The sequence below is a fragment of the Lathyrus oleraceus genome, chromosome 6 (assembly GCF_024323335.1).
Source record: "Lathyrus oleraceus cultivar Zhongwan6 chromosome 6, CAAS_Psat_ZW6_1.0, whole genome shotgun sequence".
NCBI lineage: Eukaryota > Viridiplantae > Streptophyta > Magnoliopsida > Fabales > Fabaceae > Lathyrus > Lathyrus oleraceus.
Window position 1 is genome coordinate 282,265,975 of NC_066584.1, and position 9,451 is coordinate 282,275,425.

Sequence of the window (9,451 nt, forward strand, 5' to 3'; positions counted from 1 at the left end):
TCCATGCGAGGTTATTATCTACGTTTTGACGGCTATAGATAATATGTACTTATGTTTTTCCGGTATTCAGACCGAAGGAGTTTCCGACGATCAGGTCGATGCACTCATGGCACTCAGGCCAATTTTCCGGTATTCAGACCGAAGAAGTTTCCGACGATCAGGTCGATGTACTTATGTTTTTCCGGTATTCAGACCGAAGGAGTTTCCGACGATCAGGTCGATGCACTCATGGCACTCAGGCCAATTTTCCGGTATTCAGACCGAAGAAGTTTCCGACGATCAGGTCGATGTACTTATGTTTTTTTCCGGTATTCAGACCGAAGGAGTTTCCGACGATCAGGTCGATGTACTCATGGCACTCAGGCCAATTTTCCGGTATTCAGACCGAAGTGGCGTTCAGGCCAATTTCCGATTTTCAAATCGAAGAAGTATTCCTCCTCTCCGTTGGTGTCGATAAACGTCGAGTTTTTCCCGGTCATCCGTTGATGATTTGGTTGTGTTCACTCTCCCCAGTAGAGTTTCCTCCTCTCCGTTGGTGTCGATAAACGTCGAGTTTTTCCTATTCGTCCTATGACGTCTAGTGGTACCTGTCCCCACGTGGATTTACCTCTCCGTTGGTGTCGATAAACGTCGAGTTTTTCCTAGTCATCCGATGATGTCTAGTTATACCCCTCTCCATGCAGAATTACCCCTCTGTTGGTTTCGATAAACGTCGAGTTTTTCCTATTCGTCCTATGACGTCTAGTTGTACCTGTCCCCATGTGGATTTACCTCTCCGTTGGTCTTGGTAAACGTTGAGTTTTTCCCATTACGTCCGCTGACGTATGGTTGTATATCTCTTTCCATTCATCCGATGATGATTGGTTACCTCTCCGTTGGTCTTGGTAAACGTTGAGTTTTTCCCATTTTCGTCCATTGACGTATGGTTGTATCTCTTCCAGTCATTCATTAATGTCTGGTTACCTCTCCGTTGGTCTTGGTAAACGTTGAGTTTTTCCCATTTCGTCTGTTGACGTATGGTTGTATCCCTTCCAGTCATTCATTAATGACTGGTTACCTCTCCGTTGGTTCCGGTGAACGCTGAGTTTTTCCTAGTTGTCCGTTGGCATCTAGTTGTGATTTCTTTTCCCATTCATCATCGTTGCGATGTCTGGATGTGGCCGTGTCCTTTGAAAACAAAACAAAAAAACAAAAATACCCAGTAATAAGTATCAGATCCCAGTGGACGTTTCCATTATTGGATCCCTGCATTGTGCAAATTCTACGGTTCTTGGTATTCAATCCCTGTTTACCCTGAAAGTCTGACAGCCGCTGCTATCATCCATTCGGGTTCCCAGCTGATTGAATAGGGGCAGCTGTAGCACCTCAAATTTGCACCTATCATTGTACATACATTCTCATATTAAGTCATAACATAACATGGGCCACTGCATAGCATTGCATTGTCCCTTTGCCTCAAGTGCAAGCCAGTCAAGAATTAGGTCAAACTGATCAGGAGGTCAGTCAACCAAGCAAGCAAGAGTGTTTCTCAAGGAGCCAAGGCCCTAGGGTTTGTCCAACATGTTCACATGACTTGGGGGTCCATTTGAAGTGTTTAGGTCAAAGATTGGAGGCTCAGAAGTCACCAGTTCATGCACAATCAGTCAGAAACCCTAAAAAGTCAAACTTGGTCAACTGTGATTGATTTTATGGTTTTGATGGATGGATTTGGTTTGAGAGAGCTTATTCATGTCCAAATAGACCTCATATATCATGACAAATATCATCATTGGAGAATTTGAAGCCAAATCAGAAATTTCCAAAAATAGAAACTGGACCTGTAATTTTAACTGCCAAAAATGGAAACTTCTTGATCCCAAACTTACATCATGATACAAGCTTCAAATGAATTTTTGCCCAACATGAAAGTTGAAGATCTTGTTCTCCCATTTCCAAAAAGTCCAAGAACTCTCAATTCCCATGTATGGTTGTCAAGATATGATCAATTCATTTTCACAAAATCTTGAACTTCAAAAGGCCATATCTCTCAAACCATTTGGCCAATTTTGGTGGGGTTTTTTCCTACAAACCACATTTTACCTCCTCTTTCCAAAAATGTAAATTTCATGTGCTAAAACATTGACAATCAAAATGGCACTTTTGGACCTAGCATGTTTGAATTTCAAGTGAGGTGCAATTTTGACTTTTTGAAATAAGTAATTTCCATTCAAGTGGCCAATTGGGATTGTTTTAGGACCTCATTTCTGACTTGTGCAAAGCCCAAACTCGGGCAGAACATACTCCCATGTGCAAATGGATGAAGTTTAGCAAAATTGGCAAATGGTTTCATTAAGATTAAACTTGATTAGCATTCACTTAGCCAATGTTAAACAGACCATATATAACATATTTTCTGTCATTGTGAACCCTAGCTGCAGCCTCATTACACACAGAAATTCTCTTCTCTCCAAAAATCTCATTTGCTCATCTTTGCATTTTTGGCCAAAACCTCTAAAGAGCTCAAGGATTCCTTCATTGATTCATCACCTAGCCATCATTTGGAAGCCTTTTCAAGCACAAAACACCAGCTGGGAGTTCATCTCGTGTTCTGTTTTTCTTCAAGCTACAGCCATGGCAAGTGTAGATTCAAGTTGGATTTGAGTTGTTCGAGCTAAGTTTCTTCAAGTATCCATCAATATCAACCATAATCTTCATCTGTTCGAGCCTACATCATCAAAATAACAACTGTTTCACTCTTTTCTTCAAAAACAAGTAAGGTTTCGACCACCTCCTTTCTCTAATCCATGCTATGCTTATGGTAGATTACTCCTTGCTGGTTACAATGCAACTTGAATCACATGAAATGGTTGAGTTATTCATGAGAAATCTGGATTTTAATTTTTATGCTCAAACATGTTTTGCTCGATTTGCTTTGCTTAGGATGATTTAATGAAAATGGATGTCATATTCGTGTTGTGTGTTGTCTGATGATCACATTGATATGCTTGCTGTTGATTTTTGGGCACACTTGTTCTTCACGATGTTGAAGAAGATGATGAATACACTGTAGCAAACCCTAATTATTTCCCAGAACTCTGTACTATTCACGTGTGCTGCATGCCGTGTTACTGTGCTATCCACATGAGCCAATCAAAACATTCTATTTCGTGGCCCTGTACGCTGCGTTTTGTTTAATGATGTGCATATTCACAAAATTGCCACCGGTCAACACTTAGACCTATTAAACCATGCTTGTTCTTGATGCTTATTCCAAATTGATGCTCATCTTACAAAATTCATAACTCGTGCATTTCAAATCCAAATTTCATGAAATTTTTTGCATCATGTCCTGTTTGATCTCTATTATTTTATCATGATTTTTAATGATTTTTTTTGGATGGCTGGATTTTTAATGGCACTAGGGTTTTGCTCATGTATGCATATTTTGTACATCTTACCAATTCAATTGTGAAATGATGAGGATTTATCCAATGACCCTGAAATTTTTTGTTCTTAATCTACACTCCTCCATGGTGATTTTGATATAGAGTTCTTGAATTTATCTTATTTGGTTGCTGAGTTATGAATTTTTGAACTAGGGTGTGACAATTTGTGTCACACCAATGATATGCAACTTCATGATTTTTGATGCCATGCTTCCTGACCTCCAATTAATGTGAATTTTTGCATGAGCCTTCTCTTATATGTCTGGTTGACTTGTGATTTTTTCTTGGAATTAATTATGCCATTTCCTAATTGTTTGAGATTTTTCTCCCCTGTCTAGTCAAATGTTGACTTTGTGTGATACATCTTGCCATTCCATTTGGGAAATTCTCATACTTTATTGGATGATCATGAAATTTTACATATGCATACTAGACATCTTAAGCTTTTCCATGGTGTTGATCCCATTCATTTCTCATCTGTTGTCAATGAGTTATGTTTTTTTGAAGTTGATACATGTTTGTTTGACTTCTTTGTGCATGCTTGAAATTGTTTTGACTTCCTGATTTTAATTGACCATCTTCCCTTGATCCAATTGAGCTGAAATTTTATATGCATGCCATGCTATGTGTTAGGAGTGATCATGATTTATTTGGTAATTTTTGGAAATGTTTGAGTTGACTTTTGATGCAAGTCATTCTGTTGACTTCTATGAGCTTTCATTTGCCATGTTTTGACTTCTTTTGCTTATGAATTGATGATGATGCATGATATGAACTTGAAACCAATTGGGTTTGATTCTTAAATGATTGAATTTGATTTTGATTGGATATGGCTTGTTGTTTTGACTTTCTCATTTATTTTTGACCGCTAGGCTTGTCCTAGTGGTCCTGTGGCTTATAATTGAGTTCATGTTTCAGGTTAAGCTACAAGTGCTTCAAAGAAACTTTTGCAAGTTGATTGGGTTTATCTGTTTATCATGAGCTAACCTTTGTTTTGTAGGTGGCTTGACTCATATGATTTGGGTCTTGTGCTTTTGCACATTTGTCCCTCTGTGTTGACTGTTGTTTCCCAATTCCTTTTGCTTTGACTGTTGAACTGTGTACTGATCTGTTTGACCATTTCAGGTACCATTAGTTGCTTAAGTTCTTTGAACTTGCTTTGCTTTGCTATTTAGCAACTTGCTTGAGGTATAATTCCTTTTTCTTCATGTAGTCTGGAAGACCTGGCCTGTTACTTGGCCAGGCAACTGTCTGAAGTCCTCCTTAAGAGGCAATGTTTGTGTATGTTTAATTTGTCCTTGTACAGAGTCAAAGACCTCCTAAGTGAAGAGGCAATTGGAAGAACCCAAGGGATAAGCAACCTACCCCCTGCTATTCTGTGTGTCTTCTGCCTTGCTCACACCACTGTGTTGATGCATTGCAGATACAAACCCAAGATCTTGTACAATTGTACAGTTGAGTCAGTATCAAATGTGTAGAAGGGTTCCCACCTTCTGAACCCACACATTCTTGTCTTAAGCTCTCCCAGGCCAGGGATAGAAGCTGTGAAGTCTCATCTTCACTCACCTTTCATCTGCTTCACCTTAGCCCCTCAATGGCAAGGTTAAGAGCACCATTCACCCCATTCCAGAGGTTTGTTTGTTGAGGTTGATATGACCCCTCGACTAAAACCTAACCCTTGTGTGAGCCCCTTGTGTGTATATAGTGTGTGCTACCTGTGCTTGTATGTTTGTTTGACTTGCTTCCTGTGCAAATTAGGTTTAGTTTAGACTAATCCTTGTTTGCTTTCGCCCTCGTTGCGATCCTTTCTCTCGCCCTCGTTGCGATCGAGCCTTTTCCTTTCTCTCGCCCTCGTTGCGATCGAGCCTTTTCCTTTCTCTCGCCCTCGTTGCGATCGAGCCTTTTCCTTTCTCTCGCCCTCGTTGCGATCGAGCCAATTCCTTTCTCTCGCCCTCGTTGCGATCGAGACTTTCCCTTTCTCTTGCCCTAGTTGCAATCGAGACCCCTTGCTTCCTGTGCAAGTTAGGTTAGGTGTGGCTTGCTTCCTGTGCAAGTCATGTTTAGGATAGGCTTGCTTCCTGTGCAAGTTAGCTAGAAACCTTAACTTAGGGACGATTTTGCATGACAACATCTAGGCTCGAGTCGTAGTCTCCCTAGTGTTGTGTCTCCCTCTGTTATCTGGTTAGGCTAGTCCTTTTTCCCTGCGTAGGGGAACTACGTCGCCCTGATCCTCATACCAGATGAGGTACGTAGGCAGGAGATGAGCTGATCTCTCCGGGCGCCTTTTTTCTTTTTCCGCCCTTTTTTCTTTTTCCACCCTTTGTGTCTTAACCACCCTCGCGTGTGTTTTGGTTCGGATGCTGATGTAAGTCCAGTGATTGGCAGTCGGGCTCCACGTTTGCCTCTTTGTGTGTGTTTTGGTTCGGATGCTGATGTAAGTCCAGTGATTGGCGTTCGGGCTCCATGTTTGCCTGTGTGTGCCTTGTTTGTTTGTGTGCGTGTCAGCCGAGCTACGAATGCTCTGATTCTCCTTCGTCCAAGGAGATACGTATGCATAGGATGCGACATCCTAGCGAGCATGTGTCGTTCCCCCAGTCCGAACTACTTCGACTCTGATGTCTATGCCTGATAGACTAAGTAGGCCCAGGATCCGATATCCTGCCGAGTCAGTTTCAGTCTGTTTTCTTGTGTCTCTTTCAGCCAGTGTGTGTGTGTTTGAGCAGTGTTATAGCAACTATTTATCCTTCCTTTTGTGCGTGGATCCCGTAGAGTACTACGGATGCGTAGGGGTGCTAATACCTTCCCTTCGCATAACCGACTCCCGATCCCATTCTCTTTGGTCGCGAGACCATGTCTTTTCCTAGGTTTACTTCGAGCGTTTCCTTTCCCTCTTTTGGGATAAATAACGCACGGTGGCGACTCTGTTGTTTCTTCTTTTCCCGCCGGTTTTTCGCGTAATGCGACACTTTTTCTCTTTGATTCTCACTCAATTCTCATCAATTCTCTTGGATCTTTGGTTATCTAAAGTCCTACCAATGTAGGCGAGAAGATTGAGTTGCTTTGAGGTCAAATCGAAGCAACTCAGTTGTCACACCTCAAAATTCAACTCCTCATATCTTTCTATATGTGTGGAGTTAGTTGAAATTGAGGTCAGATTGGATCTCTACGCTATTTTTTCTTTCAGATCATGTCCTCCTTTTTTATTTTGGTGATGGTTGAGGGCGGACCATTCCGGTGAGGTCCACTGGAGAAGAAGATCGGAGCTCTGGCTCCGGCGGTGTGTTGGCACGTCTCCAGACCACATGATCCATTTGAAATGTTTTAACCTTAGGTGTTGGTTTTGATTACCACGCGCGTGACGCGCTGACTAAGTTCCACCATGGAACGCGCGTTTCCATCCACTTGATTTGTCACCTCAATCAATGAGGGAGATCAAGTGGCTCACGTTTTTCTGATTTTTTTATTTTTGTTTTAATTCCTTTGATTTTCATTAATTCATATTAATTTTAATATTGATCCAAAAAATATGAGAGTTTCACCAAAAAAATTTAAATAAATTCCTCTTTCATATTCTGAATTAAAATTATTTTTTGGATCATTATTAATACTTTTAAGTCTTTAAAAATTCTGAATTTTTTTCTCCAAGCTCCTTTAACCTTGTTTGACCTATGATAAATATCATGGCCATTTCTTTGGTGTTTTGATGAGGTTTTAGGAATTTGACCAACCATATTTAACTTAAATGCATTATTTTAGTATTTTTAAATTGAAAAAATGTCAAATAATTGTGTTGACCTTTTGTGATGATTTGTATAAGTTTGACTTGTATTGTTGGGCCTTGGTCAAGGTTGATTTGACTTTGCTAGGTTAATATCATTGGATTTAGGGGATTGATGGAATGTACATTCCATCTCCCAAAATGAATGAATGATATTAATTTGGTAAAAGTCCTCTTTTGATCAATTTGAGTTTTGATCCATTCCCTTCCCTCTTCATCTAATTCCCCTTCTTTATGTATCCATTTCATTTGGCCTATGATATCTCTAAATCCTTTGGCTAGTTGATTGCAAAATCAACCTAAGTATGGATGAGATTAGGCCATCCCTTTTGCATATTATTTTTGTGTATGGTATGTTTCATGAGCATAGTCCATAATACTATGTCTCTAACATGCATTAACAACAAAATTCTATTACCCGACCTCAAATAATTGTGACTTCTACATAAGTCCAATTACGATTGCTTAACATAGCGCTAAATTTTTGACACAAAAGGCATATCATTCTAGTTAGTGAGATTGTAAGTCTCCCCTATTTCATGGTATTGTGTGGAAACTTGGCCTTTTTTCCTTCCTTTGGAAGATGTCTTGGCTCAAGGATCCATGCTTGTGATAAGTGGGTTGAGTGTTCTCGAAAGAATGACTTAAAACAAAAAAGCAAAAGCAAAACAATACTAACTTCTAACTTATTAACAACTAACATTTAATTTCAAGTCCTTTATTTTAATGCACTTTAATTGTTAAGTTCTATTCATTTTCCATTATTCATACCATTCTAATTGTTTATGTTAATGTCATTTTCACTTTGTCCATTTGGACCATATTGTGTGATATATCTTGTTTGTGTATATTTATTTGTTTGTATGGTATTTGACCATTAATGTACATAATAAGAAACAAAAAAACCTAAAAGACTATTGTGTGGACTGTTGGTTTGATCTTGAACAATTGGACTTAGAATTTAGGCAACATTCATATGCTAAAGGTCTTGACCAATGCCAACTGTTGTGAAACCCAGTGCTTGCAATTGGAAACTTCATCTGATACATCATTGAAGATCCATATGAGTTCATCTGCAACATGATCATTGTGAAGCTGCTATTTTGAACCTATGACTGGTGGAATTCATCTGCTACATGGGCAAATTTGAAGAAGATTATGGAGTGGCTAAAGCTTGGATGTGGCAATCTTTATTTGATGCCTTGCTCTTCAAGTCAATATTTTATGCATTATTTGTCGCTTGATTCTAATATCCAAGGGAATTTGGGGTTTCTATATGGAATTCTTGCCTATTGGATTGCTACCCATCGGTCAAATCTTTTCAACTCTTAACTTTTAAATTTGTGCTTAGGATTAGTCTCTTCATCTCCTCCCCATCTCTTTAATTTCAAAATCTCTCTCTTCTTTTAAAATCTTCTTTGTTTGAACTTGTTATTTTCTAAACTTAGACCATTTTGCAAACTAGAAACTTTGGCTTTATGCCATTGCATTTTCAAACTCCTTTTCTTAAATTAAACTTGTAAATAAACTTAACTATACTTGACTTAAAATTTTCAAAAGCCAAAAAGAACTAACCCATTCAAACCATTTTCTAGGCTCTTATGCCTTTCAAACTTAAATTTTGATTAAAAGCAATGCACCCACTTTGAAATTTATATCACGAACTACGAGATTTTGATCCCTCGTTTTTATGTTGGTACGTAGGCACAAGTCTGAAGGTCTTGTCAAACACAAAAATATAATTAATGAATTCTTTTCTCATTCCCCCATTCTATTTGTTTGTAAACATCACTTTGTACAAAATACATATGCACACAAGAAAGGGCTCCCTAGGAGTACCTAGGACACTTTGGGTGCTAACACCTTCCCTCATTGTAACCAACCCCCTTACCTGTAATCTCTGACATTTTATTAGTTTTGATTTGAAAACTTCTTATTTTTGGGTTTTGTTCGTACTTTTCCCTTTTCCCTTGGAAATAATAAAAGTGCGATGGCGACTCTTGTTATTCAATGTCCTGCTTATCCATAGCTTGATGATCATGAATTTACCACTACATAAATTAAGTGGCGACTCTGCTGGGGAGTAGTCTCCAGTGGGTTTAGCCTACTTTTTTGTATGTATAATTGTATATTTGATGTTTGTATGTTTGTTTGTGTGATATAATCTGCTTGTTGTGCTTGGTGATCTCTGAGTGGTGAGATAAGTTCTAACCCAAACTTGAGTGCGATTAAGATAGGAGGATGACAT